The 10,294-nt window shown below is 41.2% G+C and overlaps 1 protein-coding gene across 2 annotated transcripts in view; it reads left to right on the top strand.

Annotated features, from left to right (window-relative positions):
• Window positions 1–8,406: 8,406 nt before the first annotated feature.
• Window positions 8,407–10,294, top strand: part of VAMP7 (vesicle associated membrane protein 7) — a 64,813-nt gene continuing 62,925 nt past the window's right edge. For both annotated transcript variants that reach the window (XM_069463360.1, XM_069463359.1), the window contains exon 1: window positions 8,407–8,467. The gene's annotated coding sequence lies outside the window, so the exon portion shown is untranslated. The remainder of the gene's footprint in view (window positions 8,468–10,294) is intronic.

Raw genomic sequence — 10,294 nt, 5'->3', positions numbered from 1 at the left:
CTATCATTTGATCCAGCAATCCCACTACTTGGTGTTTATGCAAATGAAAAAAAAGACATTCTACAAAAAAGATACCTGAACTCAAATGTTTACAGCAGCACAGTTCACAATTGCAAAGATGTGGAAACAACCCAAGTGCCCATCAATATCTGAGTGGATTAATAAAATGTGGTATATGTATACTATGGAGTAGTACTCATCCATAAAAGAAGTGGTGAACTAATACCTCTTGTATTAACCTGGACAGAACTGGAGACCATTCTTCTAAGTGAATTATTGCAAGAGTGGAAAAACAAATACCACATGTACTTACCATCAAATTGGAACTAATGGATCAACACTTATGTGCACATATGGAAACAATATTCATCAGAAATCAAACAGGTGGGGGGATGGGTAAATTTACACCTAACAGGTACAATGCACACTATCTAGGGCATGGGCACACATAACTTTGACTCAAATGGTAGAAAAGCAATCTATGTATCCAAAACATTTATACCGCTGTAACATTCTGAAATAAGAAAATAAATGGTACAGCTAAATTATAATTCTATTTCATCATGCGTTTCCCAAAGAAGAAAGTTTTTGTAACAAGACCTCACCTTGGCCTGCCACTATCATAAATCTTCTCATGATGTGGACTTAGGAGAAGGCATTAGGGGACCCGTCTGGATTTGTGGGTATGAAGCAAACATTGGACCAGTCCCCTGCATGCATGACTTCATATTTATGACATGTGGATGCTTGGGAGAGCATAGAGTCTTTTGCAATTCCAGTGCCACTACCATTCGGCATGCTTTAGGTATCTTCATTGCTTTCCTTTAATTTATCTCCTGGTAAATGAAAACTAAATGAATTCCTTAAAACTAATACACTTGGTTATACTGAGCTTATGTAGTGATGCCAGCAATGGGGAGCAGCTATAAATACAAGTGAAGCTTTGCTCGCTCACCCACCACTCACCTCCTGTTGTGCGGCCCAGTTCCCAACAGGCCACATACCAGTTCTGGTTTATGGCCCTGGGGGTTGGGGACTGCAGCTTTAAGGTGCCGTTCAGTTGCGAAGTATGCTTGGGCTTGGCCATAGGAAGCTACATTGTATAAAGGGTAATTTGCAGCCAGAGTACACATTTTAGATGTGAATTTCATCTCTGCTATTAAGATTCTTAACCTCTTCAAACCTAAATTTTCTTACCATTGTTCAATATGTCCTTCCATACATTTACATTATGGAGATGTCTTTGGATGGTTTTCAAAATTCTAGTTGTTGCTGAAATTTCAAGAAATGGACCTCAAGATGATACTATGTAGGGTTGTTGGAATATTAACCAAGACCATGTATAAAAAAAAAAAAAAAAAAACAGGCCAGGCGCGGTGGCTCATGCCTGTAATCCAGCACTTTGGGTGGCTGTTGCAGGAGTATCACTTGAGCCTAGCAGTTCAAGACCAGCCTGAGCAAAACAGTTAGACCTCTGTCTCAAGAAAGAAAAAAAGGAAAGAAGGAAGGAAGGAGAGAGAACAATTAATTAATTAATTAAAAATCAATCAACCAGCCAGCCAGGCAGCCAGTCAGTTGGACATGGGTGGCACGCATCTGTAGTCTCAGCTACTCTGGAGGCTGAGGTGGATTGCTTAAGCCCCGTTCAAGGCTGTGTGAGGCTGCAGTGAGCTATGATCACTGCACTCCATCCTGGGGGACAGAGTAAGATCCTGTCTCAAAAGACAAAAACAAAAACAAAAACAAAAACAAAAACAAAAAAACAGAATGTAAGACAGATTGTAAGAAAGCTTGCCTGACACTGTAGGTACTCAACACATGTAAAGTGCAATCTCCCAGAGGGCAGGAACTTGGTTTTGTGCATTATTGTATTAGTACCCTAGACATAGAAGAAACTCAATAAATAATGTTCAATAAATAAAAATGTTAATTTGTTTCCATTCCTTCCTCTGCCTACTTTGTTCATAAACTATCTCTGGAGGGAGTGGTAGGGGTAAAAATCTACCTATTGGGTACAGTGAACACTATTGGGGTGATGGGCACGCTAAAAGCTCCAACTTAAGCATTACAAAAGGTATCCATGTAACAAAAACATTTGTATCCCCTTAATATTTTTAAATTTTTCTTAAAAAGCCAAAAACCTCTCATATCAATTATGGTCATACCATGCATATTTATCTATTTTACAGCCCTCTTAATTTTGTATATGACTTTCCATTATACTTCTAAATTTACTGTGTTCTTACAAAAAGTATTTTCATCTCTCAACAAAGTTAATGATCTGCACAGCTGTGTGAAGAGGATGTAGTTATCTTCAATGCAGAACTAAGCAAAAGTGTACCCTAGTGATCCTGTGAGCAGAGAGATGTGTGTGAATGAATTCCAGCCACTTTTTTTTTTTTTTGAGACAGAGTCTTACTCTTTTGCCCTGACTAGAGATCCGTGGCCTCAGCCTAGCTCACAGCAACCTCCAACTCTTGGGCTCAAGGGATCCTCCTGCCTCAGCCTCCTGAGTGGCTGGGACTGCATGCATGTATCATGACGCCCGGCTAATTTTTCTATTTTTAGTAGAGATCGGGTCTTGCTCTTGCTCAGGCTGGTCTCAAACTCCTGACCTCAAGCGATCCTCCCAACTCGGCCTCCTAGAGTGCTAGTGAGCCACAGCGCCGGCCCACTTTTTTTTTTTTTTTTAATAGAACTCCCCAAACACTCTGCAATTACTTTCTAGTAGGGAGTAAGATGGACATATTAAAACAAAAGAAAACAAAACACATCCCCTCATCTCATTTGTTACATATGGACTGACTTTCAAACACTCTAAAATATAATATGAAAACTATTACCTTTACATGTGTGCTACCTGAAGGTTTTGTTCTTTTCCTTACAGGGAACCACAGCAGTCAAAGATTTGAAATAAAATTGAGGGCGTTAGTAGGAAGGAAAAACAAACAAACAAACAAACAAACTAACTGTTGCGGATGCGTTGGAGAGAGCAAGGGTCCACGATGCAGCCGCGTTCTAGCTGGAGTTGTAGTCCCAGCTCCAAATCCTCAAACTCGGGGGTGATTTAGAGTAATTCCGTTGGGCCTTACTGTATTAGACTATGGGTGTACACTTCGTCAGTGGTTTACCCCCATTATTTTAACTGCAGTCGCCTTTCTTTCAGAGAAGTGCTATGTGTGAATTCGAGCAGGGTGGGGAGGAGACAAAAGAATACCAAAGCCAACCTGGTCTAGATGAGTGTTACATCCCCTCGCTGGTCTCCTTGCCGCTGGAAGAAGGTTGCAGCATCGGTCCGCTTCCCGCCGCTCTCCTCAACCTGGGCCACGACCGCGCATTCAGGGACCAGGTTGAAGAGAACGACAGGGTGGGCGCCCTGTCCAATCCCTCCAGCGCACCCTTCCCAGAGAAGCTGCAGACGGTCCCTCTCCCCGCGGCCTCGCTTCCTTCCAGTTCTGCAGCCCCTGAAGCATTTCTGTTGAAGTCCCTGGGCTGTATATTCGGAAACATTTTGCCCCTTGCTAGCATTTACTCACTGTCTTCTAACGTTTTTGCTGTTGAATGTGTGCTTCCTGCTCCCTCTCCCGATCCCGGAGTCTACGTCGTGAAGGTCCGCTATCTAGTATATGCGGAGGAGGAGCCAGGAACAGAAATGGAGGAGGCTCGCGGAAGCAAACACATTATGTATCCACCTAGGACTGACTATTCGCTCCAGTGAATCAACTCTGATTGCCCATTCCACTTTGTGTTCCCTCTTAAGGAGCCTCGGCATATAATTCAGAGGGGTGGAGTCGGGAACCCAAGATGGTGGGAGGCAAATCTCAGACCCCTCTCAGTATCTGCGTGGCTTGAAACCTTGGTTTTTTAAATCTAATAAACAGGGTTGTTGATAATAATTATTAACACTTCATTACTGCGATGATTAAATGCAGTAATAGATATCTACCTTAAAATATTGTTTGCTAACGAGGTGTGTTAACCCTTGTCGTTAGTATGCATTCTTTCAACAACCTGTAGTTGAGCACAAGCTCTGTGCTACCTTGAGGAGATAAGAGTGGTGAATAAGAGTAATAAGGTTCTTGCCCATATGGAATTTATATTTTAATGAGTAAACAGACAATAAGGAAGTAAACAATAAAAATTATTTTGATTGTTACAAATTTTGTAAAGAAAATAAAACAAGAAAATGTACAGAGAGAACATGTGGCAAGTGGCTAAAGAGAAGCCAGTGGTCAGGAAAAATTCATCTGAGGAGGGGGCCTGTAAACCAGAACCTGAATGACAAGAAAGACACATGGATTTGGAGATTTAGCATTCAATACAGAGTAAATAGCTGATGCAAAAACTCAAAGGTGAGAACCTGCTTGGTCTGTTCCAAGGTGGAAATCATGGACTTGCTATGTGAGGATGACTCAGAGGTGTGTTTCTGCCCCTGCACATGTAGGGATAACTTACATAGGCTTCTTCATTCTCATCAAGAAACAGTTGGAGAATAGGGAAGATGTGGCAATGTGTCCCAGCTGTTTTCTCATTATAAAAGTGGTGAAAAAGATGAGTATATGTACAGAGAAACAGTTCCAGCCCCCTCTTCCACCAACAAATAATTTGTTCAATGCTAAATGATTTTTAGTCAAAATCTTGAACAACTGGAAATAAGCCAAGGAGGAAAGAAATCTAATGGCAATCCTTTTTCATGGGGATACCAGTTTCATGCTTTGCAATTCTGTTAGAGTGTGGCTCTTTCCTTGGATTCTTTATATCAAATTTAAGAAGAGAGCCAACAGATGGAACATACCTGCACTTTATGCTTAAAACTTTGAACTGGAAGTAGTCATAATTTTCCATCAGAATTTTAAGGGAGGATAATGTCAAAACAGTGCTTTCCCTCAATTTCATCATTTTTATGTCTTAAACCTAATCACTCAATATCTGATAGCAGCAGCATCTACCTCAAAGTCATTAGTATCCCTTATTCTTTGATTTGGTTATTAAGATAATTCAAATTAGCTTTTCCTGCTAAAGTTGACATAACCTTTGCTATTTTAAGAAACTTTGAAACTTAAGAGAATGAATTACCTTCTCAGTGCTGCACTTCTACCTTCTGCACCTAGCCCTGAGCTTGCCCTTAGTTTATTTTCCTTTTTAGAACGTTTGTTTTCTGTGAAGCAGGCCTTTTCTGTTACACTCCATGCAAAGTATTAGTTGTAGCATTAAAGATAAAACATTGTGAGCTCCCAATTTTTCTAGATCTAGAAGTTAGTGGATAAGAAATAAAAGTCAAACAGTAAAATGGTCTCAGAATTTGGTATTTCCTTGTGAATATTCCATATGTCTCTTAAAAATTAGGAAAAGATAAAAAGCAGCCAAGGGAGGTGAAATTGATAACAGAATGAGAGGAGGTAAACATGCTAACTTAGCAAATAAAACACTTAAATAATTTTGCCAAATCAGAGCAGGTATTTTTATATCTGGATCCTCACTGGTTTGTAGAAAAGGCTAATGAAATTGCTCTCCAGATGGGAGTTGAGGTCAAGTCTTTATGGCTGGTGACAATGAGCATTGTCGCAATATCATGTCACTTTACCTAAGAGGTAAAGCATCTACAATAACTCTGCCGAAGATCTTGAAAATTGGAGGACAAATCTGAATTGATGCACCCATGGGGCACATCTAACGCACCTCTCTAATCTGCAACCAAGTCAGAAGCATGCTCTGACAGAAGAATATTGCCCTGGAGAATAACAATATGTAAAGAGAGATGGGTCATCAGCGTTCTTTTGCTAGAGTGCTAAGAGAAACAAGAAATTAAAATCACTCATACAAAATTGCTAAAAATCTCTTTATATACATAACTGTGTGTATATGAAATTAACAAAAATGCACTATCTGGCAGGTGGTTTGGAGAATGGCTCCTTCAATGAGAGAAAAATGGTTTACCAGAATGTGAACACTCTTAATGATAGCTGCATATAGTTACTGAAGATTTAAATTAAAACAAGGCTGTGGCCTTTAAATTTTTTTTTGCCTGCCAGCACCATAGCTACCTGCAGCCACTAGACAGAGATATAACAAATAATCAAAAGTTGGATGCTGGAAGTGCTTAGTACATTATGAGAAGCATTGTTCCTATCACAGATATAAAGAAATGGCATTTTCATGATGTAATGAGAAATCTTACTGCTGTGTGGGACACAAACACCTTGGAAGTAATTCACAACTGCTTTGCAAAAGCTAGTATTAGAACCACCGATGACTCAGATGAACAGAGGGGGATACATGATGACTCAGTGCAAAGAGAATCTGTCTCATACTCAAATGTCAATTATTTTGTAGATATTGATAATGTGTTAGCTTCCTCTGTTCATTCTCAATTTCAAGTGAGAACAGGCATCCTTGACATAGGTCTGTTTTGAGCACAGAAAAACAGGAAGAAAAGTTGCCCAAGTCCAAACACCCAGAAGAAAAGAAGCGTAAACAGCACTGGTGATCAGTGATACGCTGCAATAATGTGAATGATTTTATTGCAAAGCAACAGAGTCACTAGATTTGTTTGTAAGCCACAAAATAACACATCAGGATCCAATCCTGTTAAGCAGAACATAAAACCAGGGTTTCAGATATGACTAGAGCTCTGTGTCATAAGTGTATCTTTTTTTATTTAGTCCAACAGACATTTCTGGAGCACCTAGTATAGGAGAGCTGGTTTGTAATCAAGGCTCCATCTCTTCTTAGATTTTTAGTCTTTGTCAAGATTAAAAAGCTAAGCAGATTTCACATATTTACAGTTGTATCAGATCATTTAAACTGTCAATTCTATAATTCCAGGCTCAGTAGATGTAAGAACTGAAATGGCAAGTAAAACCTTTACTCCATAAACTCAAACTACCTAAAATCATGGATTACAAAGACAGAGATTCCATTCTTTGGTAATGTGATGAAATGGTAAGAGAGGAGGCAGCATGTACAAAGGCATGAAGTCAAGGAAATCGTCTGTCCTGTTTGCTGCTATATGTCCAACATCTGAGCAGGCCCTGGCTCATAGCAAGCACTTAGTACATATTTGTTGAAGGGATGGATGGGTGAATGAATGCCCCTGCATTAGTCAGAATTCTCCAGAGAAACAGAAGCAATAGGAAATTTGTGTGTGTGTGTGTAGAGATAGAGAGAGAGAGAGAGAGAGAGACAGAGAAAGAGAAAGAGGGAGAGAAATTTATTATGAGGATAGGAGGAATTGGCTTGGATGATTATGGAGGCTTAGAAGTCCCACAATCTGTAATTTGCAAGCTGGAGACCCAAGGATATAATTCAGTCTGAGTCTGAAGGCCTGAGAATCAGGGAAGCCACTGGTGTAAATCCCAGTCCAAGTGCAGAAGATGAGATGAGATGTTCCAATTCAAGTAGTGAGACAGGAAAAAAAAAAAAAAGGAGAACCCTAGGGAACAAGAACATTTCAAAAGAAAATGAAGAGCAGCCATAGAGGTGGGAAGGGAACCAGGAGGGTGTAGCATGTTGGAAAGAGCTAAGAGAATAAAAGGTTTCAAAAAGGAGGGAATATTCAATGGAAAGCCCTGCAGAGTTGACATGTGGTAATGGCAGAAAAGTATCTATTTGTTTCAGCAACACTGTGGAGAATCTGGGCTGGAAAGGAGAGGTGGGAGAAAGACCACTAGCTTAATCCTGTGAGTGGTAAGGGGGCTCAGGGTCTGGGGTTGAGAAAGGTGACTTTAGAATGTTTTAGATGAGAAAAATTTTGACAGTCTTTAAATGCTGATAATAAAAAGCGAGTCAGCCAAGAGCCATTGAGCCACCATGGGACAGAAGGGTTTGCTGCTGAGTCGGCAAGAAGGAATAGGGATGCAAAGGGGCGGGGTAGACTGGAAAGTAATTGTTTATTATTATTATGTTGTTGTTGCAAAAGAATGGCAGAAAGGATTGGTGAGGGGTACAGGAAGTTAGAAAATTTAATGGCGAAAGTAGCGGGAGTTCCTGTCGGATGAATTCTAATATGTCTGTGAAGTAACAGGCGACGACGTTACCAGCTGAGACTAAGCAGAGGAGATGGCGGGGCAAACCTGGTCTTGATTTATGCTGCCGGCTCAATGCTGGTAGATTGTTTTTGCAGCCCTGCATCCTCTTGTTTTCCTGGATTCCTTGTACGGCGTTTGACGTTAAGGCAACGTGTTACACTCAGAGATACTCCAGTCGGAACTACCACTCCCGGAATGCAGTACGGCTACTGGGAAGTGCGGGGAGTAGGGGGCGCTGGGAACGTGAAGGCCCCGCCCCACCGCCTGCTCCTATTGGAGGAGCGCACACACTCCCAGGAGGCCACGCGTAGGCGGGGCGCTTTACGCGGAAGTCAGCAGCGTCCGGTCCCATCCTCCTCTGGGAGTGGGTAGTCGGCGACCTCGCGCTGACCCGCGACCCTCGTCCCGAGCCCGCGCGCCCTCAGAGGGTGCCCGGACAGGTAAATGGAGCGGGATGCACTCTGCGGAAGGCAGGGAGACAATGGCGGAGGGAGGGCGGAGGTGTAGATGGGAAGGTGCTGGGGTGGAGCAAGGAGTCAGTGCAAGGGTGACTCGGGCTTCTCTGGTGTCTACAGTTCGAATTGTCGAGCAGATCCAGTTTCGGCGAAGTGCATTTTATGCTGCTGAAAAGGCCTCAAGTTAAAGAATGTCAGAGTGCGTCACTTAAGTTGTCATTACAGGAGGGAAAAAAATGTTAACTTGCCCTCAGTTTGTATTCTGCAAGACCTTTCTGTAGCGTTTGAATCTCTTGAGATCGACTGAGTCTCCCCCAAAACCCTCTGCATCCTTGTTCGATGACGTAACTTTCTGCTTCGCCTTCTGCTTTATGCTCCTTCGTGGGTTCGTAGCCCCCTACTCACCCTACCGCCCAGTATTGACATTCCTCCTCTTCCTCAGTTGGGATAGGAACTATATCTTCGCCCAGACCTATTTCCTCAACTTCAGAACTGTATGTTACTGATATTTTTATTAATAGCCAATGATTATCAAACTCCAAACACATACGAGACTCTTTGATAAATGCTTTACATCTCCCTCTCCCCAAACTCCCACAAACAATTATCAAGTCCTTTTTGTTCTGTCTTATTAATTGCTTTCAACTACTTGTACCTCCATTCTCACACCCTTGATCTCAGAGGATACTGTCATGTTTGGAACATTCTTTCCCTTTGAATACCTGTGTTTAGGGGAGCAAACAGGAATAATCAAGATGATGTTATATGTTGGTTAATGCAAAATAAAACAGGTGGTTGACTTGACAGGGAAGGATCCAATTCTGAGAAAGTCAAAGGAATTGGGCTGGGTCTCAGAGCATCGTCCAGAAAAAATATTTGTCATACCAAGAATAATCTTGATCTGTAGCCTGACTTCTCCTAAACACCTCTTCTTTTCCCCTGTCATAGCAGTGTTTATTAATTGTTCTTCTGTATCCTTCAAGGTTATTGCATCAGAATTTGTGGTTTATCTATCATTGCCTTATTTCCTTCTAAGACCCGGACAGAAGAGTTGGGGATTGGATTACTATCAGCTCAACTGCTTTATCTTACTTAGAAAAACGTTAGTGAAAATATTCTTCTTACTGTGTCCTACTGAATATAAAGTTATCTGCCATTTATAATATATTTAAAACCAAAATATTCTCAATGTGCACTTGTTTATTCAACAGATATTTGAAGGAATATCATGCCAGGCACTGTGCTGAGCACTGGGGAAATAGTGAGGGTGTTACTGTCTCTTCCAAAGAGAAATAATCCTAACAGTATACTGAGGAGGTTCCTAATGCATAGGCTGACATGTACATTTCTTTCTTTTTTTAATCCAAGGTGAGATAATCACAAAACTTTTAGAAATCCCCTGAACTATTATGGACATTCTTACATTATTCACTTGTTACACTTTTTTGCATTTATTTGTTTTTATGTGCCTTCCCCATTGTACTATGGCTTCCTTGAGTAGAGGAGTCCCTTCTTCCTCAACTTTATACCTCTAGTGTCTACTACTTTGGCTATCATATAGTACGTATGTGTTGAACTGAAATAGACTATTTGATCAAATGCAAGTGAATTAATTTATACAAGGCCTTCTTTATGTAAGGCCATAAGCCTTATCCCTCAGTCTTCTCGTTTACCAGATGTGGACTGTTCCATCTCATCAGGCTAGTTTATTTACCTTTCTTAGCTTGTTCTCAGCTCTTTGCCTTCTCTTGTTCCGTAAGTCCCTTCTAAAATGAGTTCCCATCTCTTTCCTGAGCACCTTGCATACCCCCC

The sequence above is a fragment of the Eulemur rufifrons genome, chromosome 30, assembly GCF_041146395.1.
Source record: "Eulemur rufifrons isolate Redbay chromosome 30, OSU_ERuf_1, whole genome shotgun sequence".
NCBI lineage: Eukaryota > Metazoa > Chordata > Mammalia > Primates > Lemuridae > Eulemur > Eulemur rufifrons.
The sequence above is the reverse complement of the archived record's forward strand: the minus strand, read 5'-3'. Positions and strand labels throughout refer to the sequence as shown.